The 15,167-nt window shown below is 46.3% G+C and overlaps 1 non-coding gene across 1 annotated transcript; it reads left to right on the top strand.

Moving 5' to 3' along the window:
• Positions 1 to 5,376: 5,376 nt before the first annotated feature.
• trnae-uuc (transfer RNA glutamic acid (anticodon UUC)) lies at positions 5,377 to 5,448 on the top strand. The gene has a single exon. It is a non-coding gene; the product is annotated as a tRNA-Glu (tRNA).
• The last annotated feature ends 9,719 nt before the right edge of the window (positions 5,449 to 15,167 follow it).

Raw genomic sequence — 15,167 nt, 5'->3', positions numbered from 1 at the left:
TAAATAAAATAATTAAATCTAATTCTTTAAGCAACTAGTTCCCTTCCTATTATAAATGCCTATGGCTTTTAAATCAAAATGTCTATTAACTTGGTCACCCAATCTTGCTTTCATTCCACATTGCACAAGTTATTTATTTTATTTTTTACATTTACACAAGCCCAATCTCTGAAACTCTGTAATGGATTAACTTTCATACTGTGTCCCAGGGATAACAAGATACACATTTTTAGATGTCTTCACATATTAGATATAAAGTTTTAAGCACGTGCATCTTTTAAATTAATCTATTCAGACAAGTTATTAAATAATAAATGCATATCTTATTTTAATTAATTTATTATTATTTCTATATTCCACCATATCTGCCATCTCTATATTAGTCCATTTCTTGGAACATTTGTATTTATTTTTCTCTAAAACAACCTTCATACAGTTAACTTTATTGTTTTAGGGCTCCTGCACTCCTTTCTAAACACCAGCCACACCCGTCTCTGTAACCTGATCGCTCCCAAGTGATGGTCCAGGAGGGGAGAGCACCTCTTGCTCCACCCATGTAATACAACTTTAAAGTGGAAACTTCCTCCCTTGCTCTCACTCCCACTGCGCTGGGCTCAGAAAATTTTCTCCCCCTTTCACACAGACATCCAAAATGCAAAAATCTATTATAGATCTTGGTTCAAACTTTATTGATACTATTTTCCATTCACACTTTCTGCACTCTTTATTGAGCCAGAGTGCTTATTCTTGCATACTTTTTCCCTTTATCTAAGGGATAATCAGTCATTAATTGTCCTTTTATTATCAAGGCTCATCAAACATTCATCCCTCTCAAGTGGATACTAGTTGCGTCCAACTCCACCCAGCCACCCTGAAGTGACGGTCCAAGAATGGTGCGCAACTTTTACCCACCCAACACAGAATTTATTTGTTTACACATTAATTAGTCCGGACACAGATACATCCACACAACAAAACACAGCTCTACCTAGAGCTCCTTAAGGGCCCACCTATTCTGTCCTCCGAGAATTTCACTTATACTTTCTCAAAGCGGTATCCGTGGGACTTTTCCTCGCGATTCCTTAATTAATCTGCTTATCCGTTTATCACTGTCCTACCTGGCACAGCTATCCAATAAACACAGACCACAGCATACTATGTCTTTCTGCCTACACCATATTTGTTTTAAATCAAGTTTGCTTTCCAAGGCTTTCCTATTAATAAACCAAATATGTGCATGCAGTTATTTCTTCTGGAGTAAAACCCTTTTTCAATTTAGATATCCTATTATTTTTCTAAATTTGGAAGAGCAGATTTTAAGTGTCCTTACCACTCAGAACTGACCAGTCAACAACACACACTAATTATATAAGCAAAAATGCTTACCTTATTCTATGGTGGCCACCACTGTGTGTGTGTTGCTCATCAGTCAGCTCAAAAGCAGTCGTCCACTCTGCTCCTTTCCAGTCCCATCTGGGTCGCCAAATCTGTGGTGTATTTTGCCGGTTCTCCAAAGAATCGAACTCAGTCAGGGATTTTTCTCTCAGAAGAAAAGACTGTATTTTAAGCAAAACAAAGCCGAGAGGTCCTTGCAAGGAGATCTCCCGAAATGCTAGGTTGCGTCTCATTATATACCCTATACAGGGCGTTTCCAAATAGTCAAACTTTTCCTTATGCTTGAAATTTTGATCCCTCCCTAGGGAGGAGAGGCCCCTACTTGTTTTGGTATAAGGAAAGGCCCTTGTCTGACCATATGTTTCTCCTTAGTTCTGAACATTCCAGCATGTAAGCATATTCCTTTCTATCCATTACCTATATGATTATAATGGAAAAACAACTAGCAACAAAAATGGCTATATTCACATTGATTATTCTTGATTGATTAAAATCTAATTAATAAAAATCTTCCACACTATCCCCCTGGGCTTTTATTATCTTCACACCTGTGAGGTCAAAGGTCTTTATTTATGGCTAAACCCTCTGATCTTTGCTGAGTAAATTGCCCGCTGTCACGGTTTTCGCTGCCTGAAGGAACACGGAGCCGAGGATAAACGAAATAAGGCTTTTATTATATCCAACACAGGAGATATCCAACATGGAGCACAGAGGTAGGCACACGTTAGTAGCAAATGAAGAGACCCGACCAAACAGAACTGAAAGGACAAGGCTTATGTACAGCGGATAATGGGGAAACACAGGTGGATGGAATCACTAAATTAACACACATGAGGAAGAGAATAGACACACCTGGGAACTAATCAAACCAAAACACGGAAAGACAGAAACTGGGTCACGGCAAAAACACACTAAATGAGTCCAGGTGTGACAGTACTCCCCCCTCCCGGTAGGTGCGTCCTCGCACCGTAGAAACAACAGGGGGAGGCGTGGGTGGGAACTTGGGAGGAGGTTCCGGTGGAGGACGGACTCCCAGCAGGGGGCCAGCAGACAGGGACCACAGAAGGAGGAGCCAGGGAGGAGACGGAGGAAGGAGCCAGGGAGGAGACAGGAGCAGGAGGAGCCAGATGGTCCACCAGAGACCAGCCAGGACGGAGATCCAAGGTGGAGTCGACGGCGGGAGGAGCCATGGTGAAGGAAGGGTCGACGACACCAGGGGGCCGACAGGCGGAGACTGCACCGGTGGGTGAGGAGCCCAAGATGGAGCAGATCAGCCGCAGAGCCAGGGTGACGACGAGGATCCGGAGGGCCTAGGTGGAGCTGAAGGCTCAGGCGACCAAGGTGGAGGCGGGGTCCTGGCAGACCGCTGTGGAGCCGGAGTGACCGAGGATGGAGGTGGAACCGGAGGGAAGGAGGAGCCTGACAGAGCCGGAGGGATGGAGTGACGAGGTGGAACCAGAGGAGTGGAGTCCCGAGGCGGCGGATGGTCGACGACTGACCAAGGTGGAGCCGGAGGGACGAGGGAGCCCGGTGGAGCAGGTGGGATGACAGGCCACGGTGGAGACGAGGGAGCTAAGAGCCAAGGCGGAGCCGCTGGGTCGAAGGACCGAGGAGGAGTCCAGGGCTCGGAGGCTGGAGGCGGAGACAGGGCCTTAACGCGCCAAGGCGGAGCTGGAGACTGGCAGTCCAGCGGCGAACCATCGCACCCCGATGGCGCGGACTGAGGGTGAGCTGCGGGACTGACTGGCACCAGCAGGGATGGCGAGGAACTGGCTGGTCTAGGAGGAGGAGAGAGGAGAAGGATGGGAGGAAGGACAGGAGGATCAGGACTGGACGGAACCAGCGAAAGAGGAGTAGAGGGACCAGCAGGTTTGGGAGGAGGCGGGAGAGGGAGGCTGGGAGGGAATACAGGAGACACAGAAGATTCAGGGCTGGGTGGAACCAGCGGAGACACAGATGATTCAGGGCTGGGCGGAACCAGTGGTGAAACAGAAAAATCATGGCTGGGCGGAACCAGCGGAGACACAGAAAATTCAGAGCTGGGCGGAACCAGCGGAGACACAGAAAACTCAGGGCTGGGCGGAACCAGCGGAGAAACAGGAAACTCAGGGCTGGGCGGAACCAGCGGAGACACAGAAAACTCAGGGCTGGGCGGAACCAGCGGAGAAACAGAAAATTCAGGGCTGGGCGGAACTAGCGGAGAAACAGAAAACTCAGGGCTGGGCGGAACCAGCGGAGAAACAGAAGATTCAGAGCTGGGCGGAACCAGCGGAGATACAGGAAACTCAGGGCTGGGCGGAACCAGCGGAGATACAGGAAACTCAGGGCTGGGCGGAACCAGCGGAGAAACAGAAAACTCAGGGCTGGGCGGAACCAGCGGAGAAACAGAAAACTCAGGGCTGGGCGGAACCAGCGGAAATGGAGCAGAGGAAATGACTGGAGGAGGTAGGAGTGGGAGACTGAGAGGGTATACAGGGGAATCAGGGCTGGACGGAACCAGCGGGGAAACAGGAAAATTAGGGATTACCTCCATAGACCAGTCCATCAGATCCAGAACTTGCTCCATATGATCTTCAGAGACTGCATACAGCTCACCCTCAGTCGCAGGAGTGTGGGCAGGGCTTTCCTCCACGCCCTCGATCTCCACGAGGACTCCCACGATGCACGGTGTTGCCGGCTCACACACCTGGTCAGTCGCGCTCTCGAGATCCTGTTCTCTGTCCGTGGATGGCTCGGGCTCTGCGGCTGCGGTGGGCTCTGGCTCCGTGTAGCGAGTTGGTGGCTGGCTGGTCTCTGGGTAGGGAGTGGGACTGGCGAGATCCTCTATGGGGCTGACGGTGAAAGATGAGCCATTTCTCGCCAGAGTCCACTCCACGTATGTGGCGAAATCCTCCCGAGGACCATCTTCGGGCGACAACGCTCTGCACTTGGAGTTCAGGCTGGTGTTGTAGAAGGTGCAGAGCGCGTCGTCCGGGTAGCTGGTGGCATTAGCTAATAGCAGAAACCGTCTGGTGTGGTCCTCGAGAGAGCGTCCTTCCTGCTCCAGCATGAGAAGGAGGAATCCGGGGCTAGAGAGGGGATCCATCAAACACTACAAAACAAAAAGACTGAGAAAAAACGAAAGCAAAACGGAGGGAAAGACGCAGTTTTAAACTTTTTTTTTTTTATGGTCGGGTCTTCTGTCACGGTTTTCGCTGCCTGAAGGAACACGGAGCCGAGGATAAACGAAATAAGGCTTTTATTATATCCAACACAGGAGATATCCAACATGGAGCACAGAGGTAGGCACACGTTAATAGCAAATTAAGAGACCCGACCAAACAGAACTGAAAGGACAAGGCTTATGTACAGCGGATAATGGGGAAACACAGGTGGATGGAATCACTAAATTAACACACATGAGGAAGAGAATAGACACACCTGGGAACTAATCAAACCAAAACACGGAAAGACAGAAACTGGGTCACGGGCAAAAACACACTAAATGAGTCCAGGTGTGACACCCGCACTAAAGACTTCAAAGGCTCTTTGTTTTACTGTGTGATGTCTTCGTTGCATTTCAGGTGACAAACATACATACTGAGAGAGAAATACAAGTTAAATCGAAAGAAAAAATACAAATATATGAAAACCCACTAAATGTCTAAGAATGTAAATAAGAAAGAGTAAAATATAAATTTTTCTATAATAGGCGACAGCGGCAAGGAACCGAAACTCCATCGGTGACAGAATGGAGAAAAAAACCTTGGGAGAAACCAGGCTCAGTTGGGGGGCCAGTTCTCCTCTGACCAGACAAATCCAGTAGTTCAATTCCACGCTGCAGCAAAGTCAGATTGTGCAGTAGAATCATCTGTTTCCTGTAGTCTTGTCCTGATGGTCATCTGAGACAAGGTCTTTACAGGGGATCTGTATCTGGGGCTGGTCTGGTCTGGATACGTACTGGATCCGGACAGACTAAACAGACTAAATTAGCAGTCTAAATCCCATATGGTCTAGTGGTTAGGATTCCTGGTTTTCACCCAGGTGGCCCGGGTTCGACTCCCGGTATGGGAATGCATGCTCCTTTAGGGAAGTCGTGGCCTAATGGTTAGAGAGTCGGACTCCCAATCGAAAGGTTGTGAGATCGAGTCCCAGGCCGGCAGGAATACCACGACTTAGGTGCCCTTGAGCAAGGCATCGAACCCCCAACTGCTCCCTGGGCGCCGCAGCATAAATGGCTGCCCACTGTTCCGGGTGTGTGTTCACAGTGTGTCTGTGTGTTCACTGCTCTGTGTGTGTGCACTTCGGATGGATTAAATGCAGAGCACAAATTCTGAGTATGTGTCACCATACTTGGCTGAATGTCACGTCACTAATATTAGCGTAGATGCCATTCTTCATGAAGAAGGAGGCGGGAACCGGCGGACAATCAAATGAAACTTTAATCATTCAAAATAAACACAAAACAGTGCATCAGTGTCACACTGTCTAGTCTCTGTTTCCCTGGGTGTCCAATAGTGGGCTCACTTCCCCTTAGGGACTTCACTATAGGCACTAGAATTCCTCTAGTCTGGTCCTGTCTTCACAGTAATTAAACTCCAGTTAATTGCACCAGGTGCAGGCAATCTATTGTCATTAGCCTCCTTATAAATACCAGTCTTTCCCTGTTGTTTGTATGGTGTCCTTACCCTTCGTATGTCCAGTCTTCTCGCTTCCCGAGATTCTTCCTTCCTCATATTCTGAGTTCCCATTCCTATTCCTTTCTTGTTTGTTTGTTTGTTTTTGTTTGCACTGCATTTCTGGTTTTGACCCTGGCATGTCTGACAACGAATTTGGATTATCCCTCCTTAGCCGAGTCAGGTGCTCGTGGACCCTCCAGAGTCAGGGTTAGTCACTGTTGATCTTCCAGAGTCAGGGTTAGTCACCATTGACCTTCCAGAGTCAGGTTTAGTCACCTTTGACCTTCCAGAGTCAGGGTTAGTCACCTTTGACCTTCCAGAATCAAGTCAAGTCACCGTTGACCTTGCAGTATATGGGTTTTTAATAAATCAACTAGTAATACATCAAACTACAAATCACACAGAGTAAATTTGCGTACGACACTACAAACAGTAAGCTTTATACAAGACATAACGGAATCCAAATAAAAGAGAGAGAGAGAGAGAGAGAGAGAGAGAGAGAGAAAATAGAATGAGATCACATAAGGAGCTCAGGTATGGAAATCATAGTCAGTAACTTTTGGAAGCCAACAACAATCAGATCATAGCAACAATTTAAAGCAGCATTTAAATCTCCATAGAGAAAGATACTTGCATGGCCCAGTGTGCGTGGCGTGAGATTGGCGGAAGCAACGTTGGTCGCACAGGAGAGCAGCGTGTCCGAGGACGAAGAACGAGAAGAAGAGCGGGCGGACCTTGTTCGGTCGATTCTTATAGCTTGAAATGGTTCACACCCCTTTTCGAGGGAACATCCAATGAACGTCCGCGATCTGCAGCGGGAAAAAGTTCCTTTGTCCCTGTAGAAAACAACCCCCTGGTGATCTAGGGCTTGTCAGATTTCCTCAGGGATATTTCTAGCAAGTTTGTAATTCCAGATTACATACATTTTTCATTACTTTGCCCTAGATAAGTGGGTCTGTCACAGCATGACGATTCTAAGAACACCAAACAGTACATATATATATATAACTGGTAGAAACACGAAGGTACATTTAAATGCAGAATTACACACATTAAAGATTAACACACACTGCTAAATTGCAGATAGTCCCAATTTATATGGGAAACATCTAATGTACCAAAAAGGAATACGTAATACATTTATAAAACATAAAAACAAAAAGGTAATGAATACATTCCATAGAATGCATTGGGGAAAAGAAACCAGTGATTTGGCTTCTCTCCTCTCCTGTTTTCCAGGGTGGTCGTAAAGTTTTACAACCTGCAAAGGTGGGGGTTACATACACATGACTATTTGAGAAAGAGTTAGGATGAGGAGAACATTTCCACTTATAAGTTAGTACTTTAACCATTTACGCAGGATTAACCATTTTTATGCAATACACAAACATTAAAAATACATATTAATAAGGACTTACAAAAGTAAGGAACTTTACGAAAGGTTTCCTTTTGTGTATGTTGGAATGTGGTTGGTTTAGTGTCTCCTTTGAGGCTCGCCCACGTGACTCTGGAATTTCTTGTCGTAAATAACTGTCACTTAAGGCAGGATGTGGCCGAAGGTCCTTGTTTACTCACGTTCTGGTCTTTTGAGTTCCGAATGTGTTAAGAGTCAGGATTCACTAGTATGGAACAGATGGCTGAAATACCATCAGCTCATTAGTGTTACATCTCCCCCTTTTCCGTCGGATGAAGTCCCTGTGTGGACATCATCGGACGGCAATCATCACTATGGGCAGATGAAAGGTGGATCATGACGGCAGGTGGTTCAAGATGGCAGGTGGTTCCTGGAGCTGAGGATTCAGCTTGGTGAGGTTCGGTGTTGTTTTTGACTTGGCACCCCCTTTCCGGGGATTCCATCGGAGACCTCCAGCCACAGTTTTCGTGAGTTTGGCTGTAGAGGTTTGCATCTCGTTGAGTATCCTGTATAGGATGAAGGTCACGCCAAGAGTCAGGGTGTGACCAATGACAGTGGAGATGCCCCGTGCAGTGTCGGCAGCAGTCCAGGCTCGGACCGCAGATGACGGGTTCAGAACGGGCTGTCGAGGCTGTGCTTGGAGGGCTGTGTCGACAAGAGTAATGTCAATGTGTTGGGTGGTACCTTTCAGTGCTTGGTCAAGCAGGTTGGCACGGGTGGCGGTGTCATGCTGGTCATAGGTCAGCGTAGCTGAGCGCACAGGAGTGTTGACGAGCCATCTGTTACCCACAATCTCTGCTTGCGTTTCTGTGACTTGTGTACGAGGCTTGGCTTCGGCAGGGCAGCGCGTATCGCTGACCCAGGGTTGCAGCTCGCAGATTCCTTCAGAGTTGTGTCTGAGGAAGGGTTTGCTAAGGCAGAGATAATGAATGTCTTTGGACAAAGCACACATGTGCATGTTTGGGGCCAGGTACAGCTGTGTGTCGCTGTCGTGGTAGGCCACCACATTTGCAATGTGTGTTTTGGTGTGGGTGTTGCTTTTCTACATCCTGACACTGACAATGTCTTTAGGTCTGTAGACTTGGCTTGACTCGCTGATGGGTTGGTTCGCGAGCACGTTCACTTCTCCCTGTTTGGGGTTGACGTGCCGTAGGAAGGCGCTATCCAGAGAGTTGGCCAGGTGTATTTGTAGCAGGTCAGCTGGCATGGTGATGGCGTAAGACAGCACAGTTAACACAAGGCTTAACGGTGTCACGTATGGTGGGGTTTTACTCGTGGTTAGGCTGTCATTGGAGGAGCTAACCTCCCACAGCATATCTGTTGCTAACGCTGTAAACAGCTGAGTCTGGGTAAAGTCCTTCTGGAAGACAGTAAACAGTAGTTTCAAGGAGTTTACGGTCTGGTTCTCTGCATTGACACTGGACATAACAATGTTAAACATTCTGGCGGCAGCAGCGGCTCAAAGCAAAGCACCCGGGAACTGTTTGGAGCGGTGGTGGTGTCCACTTAACTGCATTTGTGTAACAGTCACTTTCTCATGTTGGCTGAACATGTGTTTTACATCGGCCTCAGTGTGAGTGAGGGAGTCCTCTCTCCATCGGAACCTTGAACAGCTGTATTCGGTTACAGTGCTGGGGTAGTGTGCCCAGTCATCGGTAGTCAGGAGTCTCAGCGGTTTTCTCGGTGTCAGCTGTCCTCTCTTTGGCTGACAGCACGGCACGGCACGGCAAACTACAGCAGCATCCTGGTACAGATAATAGGGAGAGAGAGAGAGAAAGGGGAGAAAGAAACAAACGAGGCCTGTCTTTGGTTGGACAGGGCAGCCTCTTTGCTTAGTGGGCGGCGACTGGGTTTAGCTCGCCCTCGCCCATGTTTTGCCACATCTTGCTGCTGGCATGACGCTTGCCTCAGTGTTTTGTCAGTGGCTCTGGTGCTGCGTGGTGCAGCACATGCTGCGTCATGGAAATATATTGGCCTTATCCCCCTTTTGCTCCGTGGCATTACAAGCCCTGGCATTGTGATGTCAGACGATGCACAACCCACAATATTGTTCTGTGCACGCAGCATGGTTTGTGTATCATGCAGTGGTCTGGGGCTTTGGTTGTCAGTGACTGTAGACTGGTTGCCAGGGTGGATGGAGGGGTCTGAGAGGTGGTAAAGCAAAGTCATTATCGAGTTTTCAGAAGCACGCATGTCCGCTATGGTGGTCTGTGTAGACAACGGAGCCAGCGTAAGCGATTCTGAGGTAGGCAGTTTAGCTAGCAAAGTTCTTATGCTGTGTGTAATCACTTCAACCTTGAGTGTGGGTGGGTGGGTTGGGAGTGACCACAGAATGTTGTTTAGTGTGCCAGTTTTGGCAAGGGTGTCAGTGTGATCTTTAAAGTCCTTGTCTAGACTTGGTAGCTTCGAGTGTCCTTTTACCTTCTTCCAGTACACGATCACATTGTGTGTTTTTGTGATGTTATCACCTTGCTGGAACAGGTGTTGGTGTTTGACATGCTTGTTGTTTGCATGTGTGAGTCCGAGTTCCACACATTCAGGTGAGGATTGGAAGAAACCCAGCGTGTGGTGTAAGGTTTGACCACATTGCAGGTTGAGCCGAACAGCGACCCCTTTGGTGTAAGCTGGTACCACCGTACCCTGTTTGTTGACTAAGGTACAGAGGCTTGAACTTGGGCCTGTCGTTAGGGCGTTGTACTCATGGCTGGCTGCTGGGGTTCCCGTGACCTCTGTGACCTGACCGTCTGGCTCTGTGGCAGTTCCCGTGACCTCTGCAACCTGACAGTCTGGCTCTAGCAACCTGTGTGGCTGGAGAGAAAAAGGTTCTCGTACTTGAGCAAAGTCTTTTAGCTGTTTGAAGTTCAGAAAAGGGTCAAAGTGTTCTAGCAGGTCTTTGTCGATGAGCAATGTATGAGTGTTCATTGGTGGGACAAACATGGGCTGTATTAGACTCATCGGAACGATTGTCAGGTGAATGGAAACAACCTGTTCAAACTGGATGTCATCCTGTCTGTACACCTGTACATTCAGTTCATAAGTTTGAGGTGTAAGAGTTCGATCTTGTCTTTTAGCTTCAAATTGGAGTCTTTTGAAAAGGTGAGATGAGATCACCGTCAGGTTTAATCCTGTGTCGATCAGGTCTTCCCTGTTGACTCCTTTTCGGCCCACCCCCTTTTTGACAAGGCTGCCCAGGAATGTTGGCATCAGGGCAGGTGTGATGATCGGTGGGTGGTAAGGACCTGTCTTGTGTAGCTCGCTGCGAAGGCAGGTAGTCAAAACAGCATTTTCTGGTACCTTGTGTTTGTGGTACCTGGTGTGAGGACCTGTGCTGTCTCGTTCAGGGTGTGCATCTGTTGACTGTGGAGCTTGGGTGTTGTTGTCACTTTGTGCTGTGACAGTTAGCTCTGTGGTCTGTAGATGATGGGCAGTGTTCTGGGTGCTTGGTTCATCTTCCTTGCTAGTTTTCATGTGAAGAAGATCTTTCAGCGCCCTCAGGATCTCTGCTGTCTCAGACGTGGCTGCACTGTGTTTTTCTGACGTGGGCTCAGGACTGAGCTTACCAGTGTCGAGTCGAGTGTGGTTCCACTGCCGGATGTTGGGGCTTTGTGTCCTGGATGGTAGGAATCGCTCGCTCTGGTGCGTTGGATGAGCACCATTACGATTGTGTTGCCCTCTGCTGGCTTGGAACGGTATTAACTCTCTGTGAAAATGTCTGTGACTGTGGCGTTGTAGGGCGCCATCTAGGGTTAACTCCAAGCAGTGCTCCAAGCAGTGCTCAGAGACAGAGACTTTTGGGGTTTTCCACAGTCTTTTCACAAATAGTCTTTTGTTGGTGCAAGCTTTGTGGGCTAAGTTCTGTAACTCTTGTGTAGTCCTGTTACGTGGACACGCTAGGACTCTGAGATGAAAACTCCAAATGGCATGTAGGTTTAGGAGGAACAGAGTTTTTAAGTTGACATCCTGTTCCATACCTGGTTCGTTGCATGCTCCGACGTAGGCTTTTCGTAGCTGACTACAGAAAGTTTGTGGGTTTTCAAATCGGCCCTGTTTGAGGTCCATAGCAATAAGGAGCCCATGGTCTGAGTTTGGATCAGAGAATTCAAGAATCAAAGTCTGTAGCAGTTGCTGGTAGTATGCTTTGACAGTCTCTGGTTGACGATCCAGAAAGCAATGCACATCACGGCTGGACGTGATTTTTAACAGGTACAATGTGTTCACATCTGTCACGTTGGCGAAAGTTTGCAAATGAAAGTCAATGGCTTGTAAAGAAGCATGAACGCCATGTCCTCCTGCAGGATCTGGATTGAATGTAGAGATGCTTCTGGCTAGCTTGTGAAGTTGATTCTCTGTCGGTGAGAGAACACAGCACACACACACAAAAAGACCAATGCAAGTTCGTTCTACATTTAACGAGCTATATTCATACGGGCTGTGCCGTTTATGAGAATTTTGGGCTAACTGATGCAAACAGTCAGACAGTTAAGTAGCCAATTAGCTTGGGTCAACGAAGGACCTGGAATGGAGATTTGACAGGCAGTAGCCTAGCGGGTCGTGTGATGACACCGGCTGCTGGTGGTCGCTCTACTATTTAACTTTGTGTTGGTGGCTCACAGGTTACTGTCTCTATGTGAAATGAAAGAAACAAATCACAACAGAACAGAGGATAGAAAAAGATCAAAGTGAAACAACACTTGAAATGAGATAAAAACAATAGAAACACAATGTGTTAGTGAGAATGAGGAGGCCTAAGCCTACTGCTAGGTTTTAAGATAGGGCCAACAGGTGAGTGGGCTATCTGGGTAGGAAACCAAGAGATATGGTGTGGCTTAAAGAAGCAAAAGGGTCAAACACTTAAAATATATCCGGGGGAATATCTAATATTCTGTGGCTTATAATAAGTGGATAGGTTTTATCACTTTTGGTTCACCTGGTTGAATTGAAGTCATTCAGGTGGGAACCAGTGGCTTGGTCAACCTCTCCGGTGCTCCCCAAACACTCAACCGCAGTGTCCCCGGTCCTCCGTTACTCTGGCATGGCGCCGTCTCGAACGGCTTGTGACTTTTAGCACAACCTTTGGAGTGCCAAAATTGCTGATGTCTTTTGAGACAAGAGGAACCGAGTTTCACTCGCAGCCAGTATCGGTAACACTGGTCGGGCAGCCTTGCTCACTGGAAACCTGAGATGACTGTCCAATCACCAAGGGAGTTCTACAATCAAATACACAAAGGATGAACAAAGGAAACTTAAAGTTAATTAAGGTTTGGTTTGTTTAACATCAATTGAGTAACTATGTATGTAGAGAGGAAAGGTAACAGCTTTACCTAATAATAATAATAAAACAAAACAAAGGAATTATGATAATAATGGTAATTATCAAAATAACCTAAGTCAAAAGAGAGAAGAAAAATAATAAACATCAAATTAAAAGACATGAATGAAACAAAGGAGTAGGAGTAGCTGGTTTTCACCACAAGGGGGGGTGGGGGGGATTGAGTACTGCTTCTCTGTCTTTAACCTGCTGAGCAGAAAACTTAATTCAAATTAAACATTCAAAACTGGTTTAAATCAAAATTTAAAATAAGCATGTGAATTAAAAGGAAAATCTGAATAATATCCTATAATAACCGATAATAGCTTGTAAGTTATCATTAATAGTTATGAAATTAATCAAACAGGGCGAGATTGATCAAAAAGGGTAAAAGTGGACATGCAATTCAAAACAGAATTGAAAAGACAGAGGTCTGTTAGTCGATTTAACAGGAGACTGCCACTAGATGGCTTACCTTCTAAGTAGGTCAAACAGTAGTTGACCTGAAACATCTAGATTTCCACTTTTAAACAATTACATTTTAATTCAAATCATGTTTGAACCAAACTCAAAGTAAATGTAAACAGTCAAAAGCAGGGAACATTCTTTTGTTTCCCTGTAATAAAATTCGCACGAGCAAAGCTGTAAGTGCAAATAATTATCGAGAATTTAGACATCTAATTCAAATACATCACAGGGGATTATAAATTAGCAATCAGAGTGCATTATCTGAAACGGCCACAGGATGGCAGCTTTGCACTCATGCAAGCTGGAATCAGAAAGCAGGGCGTACCCTGAAATTTCTAACCCATGTGTTCCCTCTGGTGTTTAGATAGCGGAATTACAATTTCAATATGAATTAGAAATTATCTGATCGTTTGTCAGGCTGATTTTCTGCATCAAAAATCACAAGTAACAAACCAAAGGTTTTAATCTCTGAGGTGCTATATTAAACATAGGGTGAAGGAAGGACCCGTTCACTTCCAAATCACAAATGTAACAAAAACAGGAATTTTCCAACTGTTGACTCCAATAAACATTTATCAAAATAAGCCAATTTTAGACCAGGAGTTTTTATCGTTTATTTTTTTTTATATCATGTGGTTTACCACGAATACCTAGCGCGCTGACTGACCAGCTTTTTGCCTCAGTCAGTTGAGTGAGTTTGCGTCTTGCGACTTATCTCACAAGTAACGTTACATAATTTCATCGCACACGTGCAGAAATTATTAAAAACCATATACACAGATTGATTGCTCACAAAACGATTGGGGATTGGGGAAAAGAAACCAGTGATTTGGCTTCTCTCCTCTCCTGTTGTCCAGGGTGGTCGTAAAGTTTTACGACCTGCAAAGGTGGGGGTTACATACACATGACTATTTGAGAAAGAGTTAGGCTGAGGAGAACATTTCCACTTATAAGTCAGCACTTTAACCATTTACCCAGGATTAACCATTTTTATGCAATACACACACATTAAAAATACATATTAATAAGGACTTACAAAAGTAAGGAACTTTACGAAAGGTTTCCTTTTGTGTATGTTGGAATGTGGTTGGTTTAGTGTCTCCTTTGAGGCTCGCCCACGTGACTCTGGAATTTCTTGTCGTAAATAACTGTCACTTAAGACAGGATGTGGCCGACTTCAGGGTGGCCAAAATGGTGAATTATGTAAACAACGAAGGTCCTTGTTTACTCACGTTCTGGTCTTTTGAGTTCCGAATGAGTTAAGAGTCAGGATTACCTAGTATGGAACAGATGGCTGAAATACCATCAGCTCATAATGTTACACAAGTCACTGGTGATCTTCAAGGACAGAGTAAAGTCACTGGTGATCTTCAAGGATAGAGTCAAGTCACTGGTGATCTTCAAGGACAGAGTCAAGTCACTTGTGATCTTCAAGGACAGAGTCAAGTCACTGGTGATCTTCAAGGACTGAGTCAAGTCACTGGTGATCTTCAAGGACAGAGTCAAGTCACCGGTGATCTTCATGAACAAAGGCAAGTCACCACTGATCTTCATGAACAAAGGCAAGTCACCACTGATCTACATGAACAAAGGCAACTCACCACTGTTCTTCATGAACAAAGGCAAGTCCACATTGATCTTCATGAACAAATACAAGTCACCAATGATCTTCATGAACAAATGCAAGTCACCAATAATCTTCATGAGCAGAGTCAAGTCAGCATCGATCTTCTGGAATCCAGAATAAACACTATGGGATTACCAGAGTTTTGTCCTCCCATTGGTCCGGTCACACGGATGTGGTGGTCTTCTGCTCCGCCCTGGGGGCCTTCGGTCTCGACCACAAGGATGTGGTGGTCGTCTGCTCTGCCCTGGGGGGCATCTGGTTCGACCACACGGACGTGGTGGTCTTCTGCTCCGCCCT

This window comes from Carassius gibelio, chromosome B19 (assembly GCF_023724105.1).
Source record: "Carassius gibelio isolate Cgi1373 ecotype wild population from Czech Republic chromosome B19, carGib1.2-hapl.c, whole genome shotgun sequence".
NCBI lineage: Eukaryota > Metazoa > Chordata > Actinopteri > Cypriniformes > Cyprinidae > Carassius > Carassius gibelio.
Note: the sequence above shows the minus strand (reverse complement) of the source record. Positions and strands in the feature narration are given on the sequence as shown.